Below are 21,234 nucleotides of genomic sequence, written 5' to 3'. Positions count from 1 at the left end.
CCTCATTTTAACTAAATAAATTCTATCCACATTTCAAGATCTCTGTAGTGTGACTTTTTTCTCAGCATGTCTTTACCTTCCTGCAGCATTGTGCATACGCTTGTGACATACTTAGCTGCCACTCTATACTCTTTACTCATAGCAGGAATGCAGTTATTTATTTGGTATTCCTTCATCTGACTATTTGAATAATGTTCATTTTTCAATTTGACAATAAACCTCCTGAGAGAGGGATCATATATATTTGATAACTCTTTTTTTTCCTCTTGTAAGTGCCACAGGGCCTACCTGGCATATAGTTGTCTTTTCTTAATATTTCACAAATGAAAAATAAAACCTGGTGTTATATTGATGTAATCACCACAAAGAGAGAGAATCATGGTTTAGACTGCTACAATACCTGTGCAAAAGATGAAATAACTAAAATAAAAGAGGTCAAAAATATTGAAGCAATGAGACTCGGTGAGTCATTCACTCTTGGTTTTGAAAGTGAGAGGAGAGAAACTACAAGGCTTTTTGTTTGAATGACTAGGTCATGGATGCTGTCATTTTCTACTGCTTTATTTCTAGTACCATAGGTTAGCTTCACCTGTTCTTGAGCTTCAAGAAAATGATAAAATTAAACAAACACAACACCTATTTTCTTTTGAGCCAGGCTTCCTTTATTCAAAACAATAATTTTGAGATGCATTTTTATTTTTTGCTTTTAAATTCTTTAAGTTTAATTTGCTATTTCTTCACTTACTAGAGTGAAAACAATTATAATTTAATTTAAAACTTAATTATTGATTTTAAACCTTCCTTCTTTCATAATACTTGCACTTAAATATGTATATTTCTCCTCCATGGTGCTTTAAAATGTAACTAATATTTTTTAATTTTCACTGAAAATTATACTATGATCCATGAGTTATATTTAAAACACATTATAATTTTCAGATATTTAGATACTTTCCAGGTATTCTTATTGATTTCTACTTTAATTTCATTTGCACAGAGTACACACCATATTATTTTAACCCTTTGAAAGTTACTGAGATTTTCTTTATGACTCAGACTATTGTTATTTTAGTGAATATTTCATGAGCAATTGATAAATATGTGTATTCTATAGTTATAAGGGTACTTTGTTCTATAAATGTCAGTTTCTTTTGATTCACTAATTATGTTATTCAGATGTTTCATATCTTTATGAAATTTTGTTTATTTGCCCTATCAACTATTAAGAGAGGAGCATTAAAAGTTTTGACTATGTTTAAAGATTTGTATATTCTTCATTTCTTCTATCATATTTTGCTTCATTCTGAAACTATTTATATTAGTTACATAGCTCATCATCCTGATGAATTGAACCTTTCATCATAAAATATTCCTATTTAACACTATTACTGATTTTGTCTTAAAGTCTCTGTCTTGCGTTAAAATAGTCCCCTACCAGCTTTCTTATTCTTACAATTTGTATGATATGCCTTTTATTTCTAACCTTTTACTTTTAATTATATCTGTTTCTTTACATTTGAAGTGAATTTCTTTTTGTTTGTTTGTTTGTTTTTTCATTTCAATAGCTTTAGGGTACAAGTACTTTTTGGTTATATAAATGAATTGCATAGTGGTGATGTTTGGGCATTTAGTGGCTCTTATTACCCAAATAGTGTACATGGTACTCACTAGGTAATTTTTCATTCTTCACTCCCCTCATGCCTTCCCCCAGTCTGAGTCTCCAATGTCTGTATACCACTATGTATACCTTTGTGGATCCGGAGCTTACTCCCACTTTTATGTGAGAACATGTGGTATTTGCTTTTCCATTCCTGAGTTACTTTGCTTTGAATATGGCCTCCAGTTCCATTCAAGTTGCTGCGAAAGACATATTATCATTCATTTTTATGGCTGAGTAATATTTCATGCATATATGTACAACACTTTATCTACAACACTCATTGGCTGATGGGCACTTAGGTTGATTCTACATCTTTTGATGTGCATTCCCTCTGCTCATATTTAGATCTTTTTAAATATGAGGTTTTTTAAAATCCTTTCTGACAATCCATCTTGTGTTTAGAGTGTTTAGTTCACTTACATTTAATGTAATCATATATTACTGTGCGATTATCTTAAGACAACTATGTATAATTGAATTTAAGTATACCACTTTATTATTTATTTTCTATGTATCCCATTTCTTTTCTTTCAGTTTCAACTTTCTTACAGTGGTAACTAAATAATGTTCCTCCATCCTGATACGTCTACTTTAATAATGCTCAGAACCTATGAATGGCAAAGGTAATTTTGGAGATGTGAATGTGGCAAAGTTAATTTTGGAGATGTGAATAAGTTAAAGATACTGTTATGAAGATATTATTCTGGTTTAACTATGTGGACCTATTGTGATGACAATTGTCAGTATGAGATGGACGTGGGAAGAGTCAGAGTCAGACGGCAAAACTTGTGATGACAGAAGCAGATATTGGAGTGATGCACCCATAAGCCAAGGAATGCTGCAGCCTCTAGAAGTTGGAAGTCAAGTAACAGATTCCTGGAATCTCCAGGAAAAACAGCCAGATACTTCAATTTTGAAAGCTTTTTGAGACTTATTTTAGACTTCTGACCTCCAGAACTGTAAGATAAGTCTGTTGTGCTCTTGAAGCCACTGAGTTTGTGGTAATTTGTTATTGCAGTGCTAGGAAACTAACGGACTTATCTTTATTTTAGTATTTTAATTCAATTAATTCAAGTATTTTAGTTATAATTTTTAAAAATTATTTTTAGTGTTGCTCTAAAAATTACAGTAGTTTTATTTAAAATATCATAGTCTACTTGGAGTTCATATTGTACCACCTCATATAAAATATGAGAAATTTACTACAGTGTAATTCTTCTTATCTCTTGCCTTATTGTTGAAATATATTTTATATATACATATGTTACGGGTCCCACAACGTTACAATTATTTCTTTAACCTGTCCACTGTGTCTCTTTAAACTTTTAAGAGAATTTAAAGAAACTGTTATAGTTACTAATATATTTGTCATTTCATGTTTTCTTCATTTCTTTAGATCCAAGTCTTATCATGTGTCATTCTAATTATACTTGAATTCACTTATCAGATGAATTTTCTTGAATTATATTCACACAATTGTTTCTTTTAATGTAATGTATACTTTTCTTCTCTATTGACTTTTCAATTTTTCTGCATGATTGTTTTACAGAAATTTGACTGTGGTATAACTCGTGGACTCTCCTTTTTCCTATTTAGAGTTCACTGAGTTTCTTGAGTTTTTAGGTTGGTATATTTCACCAAGAAATACTTAGCCATTACTTCTCCACGTATTTTCTTTCCTGTTTTATTTTCTCACTCTCTGTACTCTGAGACTAAAATTACAGGCATGGAAACCTTTGTGAATACCTGCATAAATTTAGAATGCAGACGATTCTAAGAAAAGGGTTATATGGGTAGAGTAGATTTGATTGTCTGAATTAGTATTAAAATATGTTCTTACTATAAATAGATATATTTGTTTTACAGTAGTCATATTCAACAAAGATAAGTGCTGCTTAATAATTAAGAATGTCTTTGAGTATTTACTTTTTTGGCTCACCTTTGTGGTTGTGGCATTTGTTATTTGAAATTATTTTTGCCTGTTTCTTGACCTTGTTGTCTCCAGTAAGATATTGGATTAAAAGTGCAAAGAACACGTGTTCTAATATAATAACCATGTTAGGTAATATACATAAGAGATATTTTCCAATTAGCAATGACATAAGGATCACAAACTATTGCAATGGGCATGAAGCATTGAGCCCTTGGGAGCATTTTTTAAATGCCGAATTTTACTTAATGCCCTTTCTATTTTAAAACAACTGTTAAATTTTTAATGTTTATTTTGAGTACTAATATGTTTTATGTTTATTCTGAGCATAGTTTTATCCTTAACTCCTTTCCACAGGTGTTAATTCAAAGAACCTCCTCTAATAAGGACAAAATTCAAGTTGTATACTGTTGATCTTTGATACTGTCCTCATGGTGCTCAACATGTGCAAATCAAACCCATCACCATCCAATCATGCAAATAGTTCCATTTATTTATTCATTTTTACAAATCTATTGAACAACTAGAATCTGCAAGGTTGTGTGATATAGAAAAATGGTTAAGAAGACATGCGTTTTATTGCTTTCATAGTCTATAATGAAAAAGCTCAAAAGCATTAGAACTTCATAAATAAATCAAGAGCTACCTATAAAATGTAAATTGCATTATTCTAATTCCAGTTTCACCATCATTCTGTGGTTTCTCATTCTTCACCCAATGAGATAAAAATCAAATTTCTTATGGGACATACATATCATGTTCCATATCTCTCCAATCTCATCTACTGTCTCTTACTATTGTAGTCATCGAAAGTACTGGAAATTTCCAAATATATTAAATTCTCATTTTAGTCTTGGGCCTTTCCACAAGCAGACAGGAATTTTTTCCTCCTTATTTTTCACTTGACCAGCTAATCACAGTGTGGCAGATGCTGAGATGAGCCCACCACATATTCTCGCAGGAATGAACAACTCCCTTCCCCAGGTATGTGATACTTCCAGCAGAAAGCCTGTAGCTGTCACCCCTACAGAGACTGCCTGAGTTCAGGAGTCGTGCCTCACCCAGAGTCATGCCTTCTTACAGAATGACATTCATGGCCTGACTAAACCATGTGGGAGTATAAAGTTCTATCTCCTTTGATTCAACTCAGGGCTTCTCTTTACAACTCTGTATGCAGTTTGTTAAGGACTCTTTATGGCAGCATCACAGATCAGTTTTATCCTTAATTCCCTTCTGCAGGTGTTAATTCTAGGAACATCCTCTATTAAGCTTCCTAATGCTAATTTTCATCTTAGAATCAGCTTCTCAGAGCACACAAATTGCAACACATTGCATTACCAAAGTGCAACGTAATTTTTTCTTTACTTATTTGTCTTAACTCTGTGCTCTTGAATCTATGTGGTTTTGAAACTTAAAGTATTTGATGTATCTAGTATTTTCCAATTATTGTTACTTTAACCCTTTCCATTTCCAGCACAGAAAGACTGTAATCGATGACATGAGATGGGACTGGAGATATGTAATAAAAATTAAAAAAAAAACTAAACTATAAAACTCATTACTTTGTGTTTGACATTGTGTGACATTGTGCAAATGTACTTCAGAAAAGAATCTCTGCCAGGTGCAGTGGCTCACCCCTGTAATCCTAGCACTATGGAAAGTGGAAGCAGACAAATCGTTTGAGCCCAGGAGTTTGAGACCATCCTTGGCAACATGGGGAAACCCTATCTCTACAAAAAATACAAATATTAGCTGGATGTGGTGGCATGCAGCTGTAGCCCAGCTATTCAAGAAGCTGAGGCAGTAGGATCACTTGAGCCCAGGAGTTTGAGGCTGCAGTGAGCCATGATCCTCCCACTGCACTCCAGCCTGAGCAACAGAGAGAGACCTTGTATCAAAAACAAAACAAAAAAAAGGAAAGGAGAATCTCTACTCTACTCCCAGCTATGTACAATTTAATTTGAATTGGTTGTTTAGGTGGAGTATACAGAGAGGCAGATTTTATAGTTTTCCTGATGTGCTACAATTGGGGACTGGAATTGGTGGCACTAAAAGAATAAGCAAAGTGGGGGATATTATGTAGTTTAAAAGCAAAATACTTTGAAAATAGACTAAAAGTGAAGCAGTGATTATCCTAGCCTCTTTATAGATGGTGTGAAGAAACGACACATTTAACTACTTAATTTGCAGCCGGGTTATCCTCCTGTTAATTTAACACAAAATGCATTTTATTTTAGATGCAAATGTAAGATAGTAATTGGGTACAAATCAAAAATTGGTTCATAGTCTGTAAGATTTAGCTCATCTGAGTGTCTCCCAGCTATTTCTGAGAGTTTCTCAGACTTTTTAGTCATTTGTGAACTTCATAGAAGCCTTTGCCATTTCTTTCTTCTTACTGCCTGCCTCCTCTAATGTTCAGGCTGCTCACGATATTCTCATTCTCCTGACCACGGGAATGTGCTATTAAACAGCCGAAGCATGTGGTGGCCTAGAGAGGGGGCCATTCTTCTCCTTGCATCAGTTGTCCTTGTAGTTCTCTAGTAGAACTGAAAATATGGCCAACTCCTCCACACTCCCCTTTCTTGATCTTGAAATTAGTCACTGCTAGTGCCTCTAAATGCTGGTTTGCTTGCCCTATTTTATGCTACAGAGGTTGGTTGAATCCTGATCAGCCCCCTAGTGTTACCGATGGAGGGTGTCCAGGGTCTTAGCTCTTAAACAAAGAATTAGACAAAATACACAAACAAGCAAGGAAAAAATGAAACAATAAAGGCAGACATTTACTGAAAATGAAAGTACACTCCACAGGGTGGGAGCAGGTCTGAGCACAGGGGCTCAAGAGCCCCGTCACAGAATTTTCTGGGTTTTAAATACCCTCCAGAGGTTTCCCACTGGTTACTCAGTGTACACCCTATGTAAATGATATAGTGGCTGGCAATCAGTCTTTTGGTTGTGAAAAGCAACCAGTCAGAGATACTTTGAATTTTCCGTAGTAGCCTCAAGTCCTTTTGTTACTTAGGTGTGGAAAGTCGGAGTTTTCCTTTTGATTTAGTTCTAGGAAGTCAGCATGAATCAGCCTTAGTTTCCCTGCCTCCAGACCCTATTCTCCTGCCTCACAGGCAGCCATGGGCAACCCAACTCCACCAACTGAGCCCTCCTTTCAGTCACTGCAGATTGGACATGCTTCCCACCTAGATTGAAGGGACTGTCTCATTCTCTTACAATGGAGTAACGTTCTCTGGTTCTCTGAAAATTAATGTGTGAAAGATGAAGAAATCTTGGGACCCCCCCAAATCACTGAGCCAAAGGGAAGTAAGGCTGGGAACTCCCTCAAGCAAATCTGCCCTCCATTTTATTCCTAAATAAGATAGCTACAAAGATTAAAAACAAACAAACAAAACAAAAACTACATACCTCCCTTGCAATTTGCCACAAGAAAATTTCTTGTGGACAAAAGACGGACAGAACTCTGCCTGTATGAGACAAATGCACATCTGATTGCTTCTTCTGCCCTACTGTTTCACTAACCCAAACTAAGACATGTGATTATACCTCTACCCTCCTCTCATACGTAAACCATGTATTCAGTGAAAGGCTGATCAAAGACAAAACAATGCAACCTTTTGTCTCTAATCTCCCTCAACCTGAAAGCCCTCACTTGGAGTTGCGGGGGCTTTCCTTTCCAGACCAAACTAATGTACATCTTACACATATTGATTGATGTCTCATGTCTCCCTAAAATGTATAAAACCAAGCATTGACCCGACTACGTTGGACACATGTCATCAGGACCTCCTGAGACTATGTCAGAGGAGTGTCTTTAACCTTGGCAAAATAAACTTTCTAAATCGATGGAAATCTGTCTCACATACTTTTGGGTGCACAAATATATCCCCTATCCAGTAAAATAAATTTCAACCCAAGACCTAGCTAAGCAATCACAAACCAGTCAGATGTAGGGTCTGGCCTTTTTCCAGTATGATACGACTTTGATATAATTTGGTGTTTGAGGAAGGAGCAGTAAATGTGATTATCTTCATCATCTCTCTTCATGAAGCACACATACACACACACAGTTAGGGTGCTGAGGAAGCTGGGAGAGCCAATTTGACCTGGCCTTTATTTTGCACAAGAATAATTGAAGCTTCAAATACAATGTGTGTTACATAGGAACCAATTATGTATGTAGGATTAACAAAGGTAGGAGACCTAAGGACATTTACATGAGGGCAAGAATAGTAACCTTTTGATCCAGAGAGATAATTTAACAAATAGTAAGTTGTTAACATATATAAATAATAAAGTTGGGGCTTTAAACATTTGAATTTGAAGGCTCTGAGTCATGGGATTAGCTTTGTACCCCAGGTCACAGGTAAAGTCTACCCTTGTGCATAAGTTATTGAGGAAGCTCATTGTCAGTAGTTCCTATAAAAACCGCCATAAAACCAATGAGAAAGCAATCTGCTTTTCCTGATAACTGAGTGCTGGCCTTTCTAAATGATGTCAGTGATTATTCTTTTCCCCAAAAATTCTGTATTGAGCTAAGTTTTGAACAATTACTATGATTATTGTTGAGTTTTATTAATATTCATTAAAGCTTTAAAATGCCACATTTTTATTACTTATCCTTTAATAAACATTGTGTGGAAATTAACATGGGGACCTCCCAGTTATTCTGCTAGCTCCCTATAAATGCAGACTGAGCAGCAAATTTTGTTCAAGGTAGTAAGAGGAAACTGAAATATCCAGCTTTGCCTTCAGACCCTGTGGATACGTGTGTGTGTGTGTGTGTATTTGTGTGTGTGTGTATGTACATATATAGGTACAATTAATAATGATAGCAGACTAGTTACAAATACAATCCAAAATAACTCAAATTACACCAAATGCGTCATAGTATACAAAATGACTTGGCATTTTAATTTGTGTTTAAAATGTCCCGACTATGGAGGTATATGACACCTGCAATAATCTTCCCAGTAAAAAAAGTAATGGGCAGTATCTCCATTTCTGGAATTTGTTGTGAAATTGTACTGTGTGAGCCCTTTACAAGTGCATCCTTATGCTTAATACTTTTTCTAATATTTGCATATCTGTCGTTTTATGGAAAGAAAATATTAAAAATAAAAATGAATCAACGTAAAAGTGTTAATCAGCTAAGAAATAAACAATATTGCTAATTCTGACTATACTGTGTATAGAACAAGAAAACGCAAAAAAAAAAAAAAAGAAATCCTCAATTTTGCTAAGCCAGTAACACATTTCCAGAAGTTAAAATTTAACAGAAGTGGTAAATGTATTTTTCACTATTGTGACAAACCAAAAAGGTAGGTACACTTGGTTACTTTGTTTAAAATGCACTAATACAATTTAAATTATCAATTTAGATTATTCACTTTTGTATTATGTTTTATTGTTTTTATATTATTTATTTTAAATGGTTTTATTATATATATAAATTTCTATGAAACGAAAGATTCACCATTTGCAGTTTTTCTGTCCATTTGTATTATGCATTTCAAGATTACTTAAAATAATTTTGTTAAACGAAGTAGAAAGGTGTAAATATTACCTATGTCAGATCACAAATATGTAGATATGCTACTGGATTAAACAGAATTTTTCTTTCTTTCTTTCTTTCTTTCTTTTTCTTTCTTCCTTTCTTTCTTTCTTTCTTTCTTTCTTTCTTTCTTTCTTTCTTTCTTTCTTTCTTCTTTCTTTCTTTTTCTTTCTTTCTTCTGTCTTCTTTCTTTCTTCTTTCTTTCTTTCTTTCTTCTTTCTTTCTTTCTTTCTTTCTTTATTTTGAGATGTAGTCTTGTTCTGTCACCCAGGCTGGCGTGCAGTGATGTGATCTCGGCTCACTGCAACCTCCACCTTCCAGATTCAAGTGATTCTTCTGCCTCAGCCTCCCAAGTAGCTGGGATTACAGGCATGTGCCACCACACCCGGCTAATTTTTTGTATACTTAGTAGAGACGGGGTTTCACCAGGTTAGCCAGAATGGTCTCGATCTCCTGACCTCATGATCCGCCCGCCTTGGCCTCCCAAAGTGCTGGGATTACAGGCACAAGAATGAGCTGATGAGTAGAGGATATAGTAGAAAATCAATTTTAATACATTGACATTAGAAATGCAAAATAGCACATTTCTCATTAAAGAAACATTGTGCAAATATCTGGCATAACATGTATGTATTTGTCCTGACAATCCTTTTCCTAAAATTATATTCTAAACATGAACTTGAAGAAATACAACTTTGGTACATGTACAGTATGATTAATTGTGGCATTGTCTATGATAGTTAAAGATTGGGGGAAAAAGTATATTTATGTTACATATATTTAGTCATAAAAACAAACAAGGAAGCTACCTGTACCTAATACAGAGTGATTTCCAAGTTACATAGTTAAGTGAAACTCAGTGTGCATAGTATGCTTAATCTTGTGTAAGAAGGAGGAAAATAAACTATATATATATATATATGCATAAAATGTAAGTATTACATAAAGAGTTGTTACACTGTGTTTTATTTGTGTTATTTTTATTGTTGTATTGTTTTTTTTTTTCAAATGTTTAGGTCTGTATTTGCTTAAATTCACAGATGTGGAACCCGTGGATTTCCATGATTGACTGGATATTTCTCTCAGATACCATTACATAGCAGCAACACTGGTTCCTCGTGATAATCAAGGTTTATTGCCCCTCCTATCACACTGTTGTGGCTTTTTCTCTCCCATAGCTCCGCTAGCAGGAGCAAGTGTTAGAACTCTTTGACTCCCACCACCCGTAGCTCAGCAAGCAGGAGCTTTACAGCTCTTTTGCTTCTGCGGTTCAGTGAGTTCCGGGTTCTTGGCCCACGACCAAGAGGAATAGGGTATGCGAACACTGGAGAGTGAGTAAGGAAGAGTAGAATTTTCCTGAGTGACAGAAAACTCTCAGTATTGAGAGAGGACCCAAAAGTGGGTTGCTCTCAGTGAGGCTGATTCCAGGGTTTTAATGGGCTTAGACTGGGGGAATGTGTGCTGATTGGTCCATAGGTAGGCTTGGAAAAGGCACCATTCGATTGGTTAAAAGGCATCATTCAGAAGGAACCAATAGAGAGAGTGGATAAGACAGGGATGGAAGTTCTCACTCCAGTCATGGACTGTGCCCAGAACTGGCCTCTCCGTTTTTAGGCTTCAGACTATCCTTGGCTTGAAGATTGAGCCCCACTAGGGACACATCCTTGTCTGCCCGGGAATCCATCTGTTTCTCATTGCCATCAATACTAAGTCTTTATTTAATTAAATTAATTGTTTTTTTTTTTGCCTGCTGGTCTACCATCATGCTACTACCAAATTAATCAGATAGTGGAAAATTTTCTAATTACCTTTATGCACATTTCCTCCTCTGGAGACTAATCCAGCAGAGATTAGAGTTGTGGAGAAGGAAAGCAAAAAATATGTCTTTAAGTCAGTCACTGGGATGACGCAGAGTTGAGAGGGGTCACTCGGACTTCCACTTCTTCATTTCTGGCGCCATGTATTTTTACCATGGAGACCCACATTAAGATATGGGGGCTGGCTGAATGCATGCGCCACATCCTGGAAGCACTGTTTCAACCTGTAAGGTGTCCTGTCACCTTAACAGAGCTTTCCATAGGCCTTTCCAATGCTCTGCGAAGTCAGCTGCTTCCTGTGAATGCAGTATAATAGGGCCAGTGGGTGTCATGATTATGTATAAAACACTCCACTTCCTTCAGCATAAAACCCATCTCATGGACACAGGCAATATTATGTGGGATACCCCATCAGTATATTAGGTATCCTGTAGGCCTTCAGATAGTGGTAAAACCAGACAAAACTCAAACAGAACAACAACCACATATGTGGGCTAGTTGTGAATTTCATTCTGTGCAAATCCAGAGTTGAAGAGCTCCAATCTGCCACTTAGTGAATATCTAGTGTCCTCAAGAGACAGTAGTAGTGAAGAACAGGCGGCCAAGGCCAGCCTTGGTAAGAGTGAACTTTTGCTATAGGATCCAAGTGTTATCTCTGTCACCCCCATAGCTGCTCTCTTTAAGGCCACATATCCAAGTGCCGGCAGACCAAGGATGGAGTCTGGCTGACATCCTCTGTACGGGATGATTACTTAATGGTTAAATTCCTGTTCTGCAGTGTTCTCCTAGAGGCCTTGCCTTGTGACCTCATAACTACACACTATGGACCTACTTTTTAGGTCTGTCATCAGGGCTCTTGCCTTTATCTCAGATCTTTTGGTCTAGTTCATTCCAGGACCAACTCTTGGCCACAGCTCAGAAGTCCATGTGTATATTTATCATAATACTTTTGTTGCCCCCTGCAAAGTAGACAATCACTACATACCATTCACCATTTTACCCTCTGGGATTATTATTTCTCACCTTTAAACCTCCTCTTCTTTGACTGGGGATTAGTACATCAGCCCATAATCAGATCATTCAACTTATATTGAGCTGAACCATCTCTGAGCCAGATCTGGGTTTAGTTCTCAGTGTGCCTCCAAATACCTGATGCCAAAGGTGTGACCTTGGTGTGCCTCCGTGGTGCAACAGAGGTAGGTGACATTGGACTGTGGGTCACATATCCACATAACTTAATGGTGGCTAGAAATAATGCCTCTAAGAATTATTCATATGAAGAAAAGAATGAAGCAGCATTGTACTCAAGAGTGTTCCCTCCTCAAATTTTCAGACTATGTTTTTATGTCAGCTGAGCATGTTTCCAAGAAGGTTGGAGATGATTATTAGGAAAGAATGACAGTGACGTGGGATACTTTCAGTCTGAGTCTGAGTTCTAGGAAACTGTTCCCCCTAGCTGCAGCTGAACTCAGCTGAGGAGATTTGACTCAGGGATTCAAAAGCATGTGACATAATTTACCATTTATTACTCCTGGAAAATCTGTTAAAATTACAGTGCCTTGATAGATTCATGTGAATGGGCGACACTTGGAGTGTGGGACATCAGAACATTAAGGATTTGGGTCAGTTTTAAGAAGAAAGACATGAGTGGAGATATACTAGGGAATTTAACCAGTATAGAATAAGGTGGACACCTGAATGTCAAGAAGGAAGTGTGAATCCCACCAATCTGTAGGAGAAGCCCTGGAAAAGTCTGAAATTGGAAAGAATGGGAGTTACTGAAAAATGAAATTGTCCAACTTATCTGAAGGATGTTTGTGAGAACTATATTAGTCCATTCTCATGCTGCTCTGAAGAAATATCCAAGACTGGGTAATTTATAAAGAAAAGAGGTTTAATTGATGCACAGTTCCAAGGTGCTGGGGAAGCCTCAGGAAACTTACAATCATGGCAGAATAAGAAGCAAACATGTCCTTCTTCACATGGCAGCAGCAAGGAGAAGTGCTGAGTAAAAGATGAGAAAGACCCTTATAAAAACATCAGATCTCACAAGAACTCACTATCACAAGAAGAGCATGAGGGTAACCACCCCCATGATAAAATTACCTCCCACCAGGTCCCTCTCACAAAATGTAAGGATTATGAGAACTACAGTTCAAGATGAGATTTGGGTGGGGCCATGGCCAAACCATATCAATAATCCTGCCCCATATTTGTGTGAAGCAGTCAAATTTGTCTAAGGATTGAAAGCAAAGAAATACTATTTAAAATAATTTACTTATCTGTGTGGAAGAGTACAGGGTTCTCATCTTAGAAGTTGATGCCAAGATTCCACATAATGTTGGCTTTTTGTTACTGTTATGAGTGCTCAAGTGTCCCTTTCTATAATTTTATTATTTTAACATTTGTTATTATCTTTTAATGTATCTGCTATATATCTTAATTACTTCTAAATTAAAAGATGATTTAGTATAGTACTATCTTTATTGAGAGTTTTGGTTAACCTATGTTTGCCTTCTCATTTCATATTTTCATACTTCTGTAGACTGTAACTTCAGAAAGGATAGTGGTATTAAAATGACAGAAGAAGTTATATCTACATGAACTAAACTGTCCCAAGTCCAGTTACCTGATCCTGATTTGGATAAAATATTTGTAACTTGTTGATTGCTGTCACAGGCAGCACTCAAGGCAGCAAGTGTTTTCTGGGGAAATGAATGTCAGAATAGTATTCTGTCCAGGAAAAAATCTTTGGCGGATGTCTTATCAGTCACCACAGAGCTTGGAAGTCGGATTCGGGCTACTGAAGTGTAAGAGGAGTTTTATTTCAAGCAAAATGGAAATTTGAACAAACCTTCCTGCCTGGGGCAGCACATTTGACCTTGGCCTGTAAGTTAATGTATCATTTAATTTCCATGAATTAGTCCCAAGAGGTAATGTACCAAAAAGATGGTTGGGCACTTGAAATTTAATCAGTTAGTATTTCACAGGAAGTTACTGGGATGCATCCTGTCCAGACAAATTCTGGTTTATTTGCATTCATAGGAAACACCTAAGGACCTTTAAGCCTCAAAGATGAGGGTGGGAACAACAGAGAAGAACCTATTATTGGGCCACCTATCGAGCAAAAAGAAAATACAGCAATGTGAGTTAAAGGTTATTTTTTTTAAATTAATTTTTGAAACAGACTCAACAAACTAGAGTTTATCATACTAGTCAAATTGAAGACAACAACTTCCTTTATGTACCTGAATAACCTTTTAGAGACTTGAAGTAGCAAAGCCATAGATCAAATTACTCTGTGCATTGTGTTATTATAGGATTACAAAATTAAGAAAACATAAGCATGTTGACAGAAAGAAACGGACTAGAATCACAGTATAAAAGTACTATAGATTTCTTGAGGATGTTTGGCTATAAAACACTTTAAAAATACATGCTTAAACTCAAGCATGAAGGTACCTCACATTTCTGATGCTTAACTATTTCTTTCTTTATAGAATCTATCCTTGCCTTAAATTTTTCAAAATTTCCTTTTATCTTTCCAAGCTTATCTGTATGAAAATCTTTCATTAAATGTAAACACAGATAGATATATGTAGCATTTATAGAAAAAATTCACACTTTCACGGTCATTAACTTGCTCCCTTTTAAAAAGGAGCTTAGAAGCTCCTTTTTAATGAATATGTGTTTGACTTCTAGACAACACTTTCTATGTAATTTGTGGGACCCACGGCAAAATGAAAAGCCAGGACACCAGCTGAGGAAGAGGATATTAGCATCCCTTCCCAGAGCCTACCTTCCCAACCCATGGGGAACAGGTGCCACCCAAGGCATTACAACCTCCCTGTAACCTCTCTACCTGATGTGCTCAGTACCTAAATTGTGGGTGGGTGAGATGCCATTGCAGATTTCTCCAGCAAAGGCACCATGATCTTGTAAGCCAAAAATGGGATGGTCACTGATTTGATCAGCACAGAGCTGCCCCAATCCTCCCCTGAGTTCAAGTCCTCACCAAGGAGCAGAGGGTGACAGCAGAATATACTCATCCACATCCACACCCCTAAGACTTCTTGTTAACTGTTTCAGTTGGGGGGTAGTTGTGGTTATGGAGCAGTGGCAGAGGGAGGGAGCTCAGTGGGCAAGGAGGCAGTGAGAGCTGGGACTGAGTGTGGCTGAAACACCAAGCCCCTCATACGTGTGTTATTGTTCTATCATACATATCTTGTGAAGCACAAATTCAATGATAAAACTATTAAGAGTTTCAGAACAGCAACCACAGAACATTAAGCCCCTAGCACAAAGCTCTATGTGACTGTATTAGTGGCATCCTATGAAGCAGGTCCTGCTTCTAAATTTATATGCTTCCTTATCTTAGAAACTTTAAGATACCCTCAGAAACAATCCCCAGAGTATGAAGATCATAATCGAATCATGGTGTCTCTGAGATGTCTTACTGCAAGCTTAACCACATGCTTGTTCTCATCCCTACTAATGCCATCAGACAGTCTCAGAATTGGGGGTATGAATATTGGTGTAGACCAACAACAGGTGCTGACACCATTTCTCCTGCATGCAGATTAAGAGCTCACCATTACCCCTGGCAAAACTGAATTCAGGTTTTGAACAATATACGTGAGTCTCAAACCTTTTCAAGTGTCTTCAAAGTATTCATAATGCAGCACATTTTTGTGGAATCCTAATAAATCTCACTACATGAATGAATTGCCTCTACACGATTCCTCCATGGTCAGCATGCAGCCTTGAGTGTGCGGGATTTCCATCCTCCTAAGCTCTGACATTCTATGGCTAGACATTTCTGACTTTTAGAATGACTTCAGGGTACTCAAATGATTTTTTCTTCTTTATAACTTCTGCTTTCTAATCACGATGCTACACTGCAAAACCCCAAGTTATTGAAGTATTTAAGAAGAGTAAAATGCCTCCTTGATGTTAACATGCTCTATATTTACTATCTGAGAAAAAAACAGTCAATTTATTTTACTAACAATTATTGGGTATCTTCTCTTCATCAATTTGTAAAGATAAAAATTATACACAAGAGGTACCTATCTCGATTTCAGTGAAATTAATAATATTGTCAGTTAAACAGACAATTCTTCAAACAAAACAAATAAGATAAATGGACCCTGGGTGGAGTACCAGGAGCTAGAGAAACAGAGTGGGAAGAAGTGTCAAATCCATGCATCTGTAAATGCTACTCAGGGAAAAATGTCTGACTGTGGCCCAGACTGACCTAGAAGAGGTCAGAGGAGGAGACAGATATAACTCTAAAAATCAATTCCAATGGCAAATTAAAACATGACTTACCTAAAAACTAAACAGATATTTTGATCTATCTGGGCAATTTAAGCAGAGGATAAAGTGATTGGAGAAAACCTGTGAAATAAAATGAAGCTGGACCTTGTAGATCATTATAAAACATTTCAACAAGTATGAATTTGACTTGAAGGTTAAAGAAAATCATTAAAGTGTCTTAAAACTAACCTGCTCATGGTTTGATTCGAGAGAGATCATTCTGGATGCATGGCAAACTGTGGCAGATGGAGAAAGGGTTGGAGGCCATGGGACCAACGCCTAGAGTTTTGAAGGAATGTAGGTAAGAGATAGCAGGATTTGTTCTTAAGGAAGAGCTGAGGGGAGCAAATAAAGTGAAGGGAGATGAGCATTTTTAAGATGCATAAATTTCAGGGCATGTTGGTGCTTGTGAAAAATAGAAGGGAAGAATTAAAGACAGTAAATATCCCTGATGCTAATTTGGGCTAATCTGTAGATTGTGACGCCTTTTGTTAAAATAAGGAATCTCAGAAGAGCAGAGTTTAAGGAGAAGGTGAGTTCAATTTTGAACAGGTTAAGGTGGATGTGAGTCATCCAAATATGAAAGTCTTCTAGGCAGCTGGGATACATAGGCCAGAAGCTCCAGGGAGACAGTGGCTGTAAATATGTATTGGTGTGGGGGGAATTACTTACGGATGGTAATCAAAGCTGAAGACATTGGAGACATTGATTAAGGAGAAAACCAGTAAGAAAAGAAAAGGGCATTTGCCAGAGAGTGGAGGAACTGCTAAAATTTAAGGGACAAGTTGAAGAGAGTGGTGAAAAGAAGTGAGCACCAAAAATGTGTTGCAACAAGAGCTGGGGCTCCAGTCCACTTAGGAAGGTGTTAAATCCAGTCTAAAGACAGAAAGGATTAGTCTTGCATAAGAGATATGTCTATCAGTAACATAGGAGAAGGAGACATTTAAACATGCATTTGTAGGTGATAATGTAGTTTTGGAAGCTTGTGTGTGTGGGCGTGTGTGTGTGTGAGTCAGGGTCTCCAGGCTGGAAGCTGGAGTGCAGTGGCACAATCCCGGCTCACTGCAACCTTGACTTCCCTCTGCTAAAGCAATTTTCTTGCCTCAGGCTCCAAGTAGCTGGGACCACAGACGAGCACTACCACCTCCAGCTAATTTTTGTATTTTTTGTGAAGATGGGGTTTCTCCATTTTGCCCAGGCTGGTCTTGAACTCCTGGGCTCAAGTGATCCATCCACCTCAGGCTCCCAGAGTGCTAGAATTATAGGTGTGAACCACCACGCCTTGCCTAGTTTTAAAAGCTTTTGCTTAAAGATTCTGTTTTCATTGCAGAGAAATGAAGGTCATTGCTAAGTATAAAGAGGAAATGTTTCAATGTGAGGAATATAGAAGGTGTGTAGCACAGGGAGAAGAAAGGAAGAAAACTGACTCCCAAAATAAAGGTTATTGAGTAATGGAGTGACCCAGCTGAAATTGTCATCATAAATTTATAGTTGCATAAATGTAGGCTTTTAAGTGAAATTCTCCCCAAAAAATTAGTATCTTTGAGGAATACAGTCATATGCACCAGAATGGAAGTTTTGTCAACACTCTACAGGAAAATGATCAAAGGTCTTAAGTTAAAGAAAAAGATGAATCAGAAGTTTGGAATTTCCATGATTATTTGAATGGGCCAAAAAAATGAAACTATATATCTGTATGTATATCTATCTATATCATGCTGTGCTAAGATTAGAGAATCTGAGTTTTATTGTTATTTGAGAATCAGAACGGTTCTGGTGAGTAAGAGATGTAGGGTGTATCCATGGTAGTGAGCAATTAAGGTGAAGTGCTGGTAATTAGGTTGCTAGGGTTTCAGGGGAAATTGATTATTGGGGAATAAACAATTGTTTCTATAGTCATTCACCAACGAGGCAATACAGAAACGTGATCTGATTTTTTAATTAACAATATTTCTCTGTTTGTGGTGCTGAGGATAGATTGAAAGAGGTGAACAGATAGACAAATCCTCCCCCTGAGGGCTCGGTCTTAACTGGAGTAAGAAATGTTGAACCACCAATAACAAGAGAGAAGCTGGAATATGTGGGAACCCATCTAGGAAAATATAAGAAACAGCAATTTCCCAGTGAAACAGAAAGTAAGGGTTTCAACTGAGTGTAAATGGGCAAAGCAGTCTTGTAGGTTAGAGAAAAATAGAAAAGATATAAAGTTTTGAGAAAGGGGTAGAGAAAGGTAGAACAATTGCTGGAGACAATGAATGACTCCATTCAACACAGGGACTGGGAACTGAAAAGAGTACCTTTCAGCATGGTTACACATTTTTCTTTAGTCACAGTAGCTTCCAGGGCACAGGAAATAAGGTTGTCAAGGTAGGAATTTAACCAGCGTTTTTACTGCCCTTTGAAGAGGTAAAGGTAGTCTTGATCACGGGCAAGGGAAAGGGTATAAGGAATGACCAGCTAATTTAAACTGGATAAACTAAGTGGAATGTACAAAATAAATGGGGTTGTTGTTGGTAAATTGTGGCAAGATTAGTACATCAAGGACTATGTATTTGGAGCCAAACTTTTGATAGATTTTCAGTACATGAGAAGGTGATATGAAAAGGCAGGATTCACTAGGAAGACCGTGAAATTTTAGAAATAGTATTCGGGGAGGGGGACTTGAGTAGGTAATGATAAAGTCTCAGGGTGTAACTGCTGGAATGGGTGGCTAAAGCAGGGAGGAAGACAAGTTCCTTGGAGATGAGCTGAAGAACCTGGTAGGCTAGACCTCAAAATAATCCATCTGTATAGATACATAGATGATCAGCTGAGAACTGTGACTGGCATGATTTTAAAGAGAATAAGAGTGAGCCAGAAGGGGAAAACTCTTCTCTATGTTCATTTGAAAGCTGTGGAACTTTGAGTAAGGTATCCAGTTCTTAGAAATTACATATTTGCTGGATTGACAATTTGATTTAGAATGGGGTATGTTGGTTAATACAGGCCCAAATCACACAATTTCCAACTCTAAGATGCATTCTCATTTACTGAGAACTCTGAGATTGAGACAGTGCACTCTCTAAATTTGAGATGCTAATCAGATGTGACTACCTATTGATTGTGAGTTACTGCTGTGCACTGAAAGTGCACGATTATAAAGAGACTGGCTGCTCATGTTGCTTGGAATTTCTTTCTGCACCAAAGACTGTAAATTAATTGTGTGTGATTAGTTGAGAAATCCATTAAATGAATTATTGCCAATGCAAACTAAGTTTCTAGAGGTCAGCTTCAAATTAGCATCAAATACTACATGCATTTTATTTCATCAGTAAAACATAAACACCTGGAATGAAAGAACTCCTGACCCAAACACTCAATAAGGATGTAAAAGCTTGACCCAAGTTCTACTTAATAGGAGGTGTGTTTCAAGATTTCTAATTTAAAGCTAAAAGTAACCAACACATCGACTTAAATATGATAATTCAGAGCTATCACAGATTACAAAAATATTGGAAATATAGAATTCAGAAAACTAGTTTCCTATCTGAAAATATTATGAAAATGTATGTCAAAGGAAAGAAGCGATAAGTGTTTGAGGTGATGGATATGCCAATTGCCCTGAATTGATCACTATTGATTGCATATGTGTATAGAAATATAATACTGTACCTTATTATGTATAATTATTATGTCAAAAATAATAATACAAAGACTGATTTTTATTCTATAAAAGTTGGTTGTGTCAAACAAAAACTTAGAAATATAATTGAAAAAAGGTATGAAAAATAGAAAACAATAATGTCCAAAAATTAACACGATTATAAATAAAGAGATTTAAATTTATTCTATTTGTATTTATTTCCTTTTAATATTATTATTCTTTCAACAGTTTTGTAGGAACAGGTTGTGTTTGGTTATATGCATAAGTTCTTTAGGTGTGATTTCTGAGATTTTGGTGCACCCATCACACAAGCAGTGTACACTGTACCCAATTTGTAGTCTTTTGTCCCTCAACCCTGAAGTCCCCATAGTCCATTATTATCATTCTTATGTCTTTGCATACTCATAGCTTAGCTCTCACTTACAAGTGAGAACATACAGTGTTTGGTTTTCCATTCCTGAGTTACTTCATTTGGAATAATGGTGTCCAACTCCATCCAGGTTGCTGTGAATGCTGTTATTTCATTTATTTTTATGACTGAGTAATATTCCATGGTATATCAAGCCACATGTAGGAGAATGAAACTGGATTTTCATATCTCACCTTATACGAAAGTCAACTCAAGATGGATCAAAGGCTTAAATCTAAGACCTGAAACCATATAAATTCCATATGATAACATCAGAAAAATTTTTCTAGACATTGGCCTTGGCAAAGAGTTCATGACCACGAAGCCAAAAGCAAATGCAACAAAAACAAAAATAAATAGATAGGACCTAATTAAACTAAAAAACTCTGCACAACACAAGAAATAATCAGCAGAGTAAATAGTCAAACCACAGAATGGGAGGAAATATTCACAAACTATGCATCTGACAAAGGACTAATATCCAGAATCTACAAGAAACTCAAACAAATCAGCATGATAAAAGCAAATAATTCCATCAAGGGTGCCGTGGCTCATGCCTGTAATCCCAGCACTTTGGGAGGCCAAGGCGGGCAGATCACAAGGTCAAGAGATCGAGACCATCCCGGCTAGCATGGTGAAACCCCGTCTCTATTAAAACTACAAGAAATTAGCCGGGCATGGTAGCGGGTGCCTGTAGTCCCAGCTATTTGAGAGGCTGAGGCAGAAGAATGGCTTGAACCTGGGAGGTGGAGCTTGCAGTGAGCTGAGATTGTGCCACTGCACTCCAGCCTGGGTGAGAGCGAGACTCCATCTCAAAAAAAAAAAAAGTGGCTCACGCTTGTAATCCCAGCACTTTGGGAGGCCGAGGCGGGCGGATCACGAGGTCAGGAGATCGA

The 21,234-nt window shown here is 37.0% G+C and overlaps 1 long non-coding RNA gene across 1 annotated transcript in view; it reads left to right on the top strand.

The window, feature by feature from the left end:
- Nucleotides 1–21,234, top strand: part of LOC129490559 (uncharacterized) — a 61,870-nt gene that overhangs the window by 17,479 nt on the left and 23,157 nt on the right. Inside the window, exons 3-4 of the long non-coding RNA XR_008660287.2 lie at nt 14,013–14,112; nt 16,497–16,587. This is a non-coding gene — a long non-coding RNA (uncharacterized lncRNA). The remainder of the gene's footprint in view (nt 1–14,012; nt 14,113–16,496; nt 16,588–21,234) is intronic.

Source organism: Symphalangus syndactylus, chromosome 9 (assembly GCF_028878055.3).
Source record: "Symphalangus syndactylus isolate Jambi chromosome 9, NHGRI_mSymSyn1-v2.1_pri, whole genome shotgun sequence".
NCBI classification, from domain to species: Eukaryota; Metazoa; Chordata; class Mammalia; order Primates; family Hylobatidae; genus Symphalangus; species Symphalangus syndactylus.
Note: the sequence above shows the minus strand (reverse complement) of the source record. Positions and strands in the feature narration are given on the sequence as shown.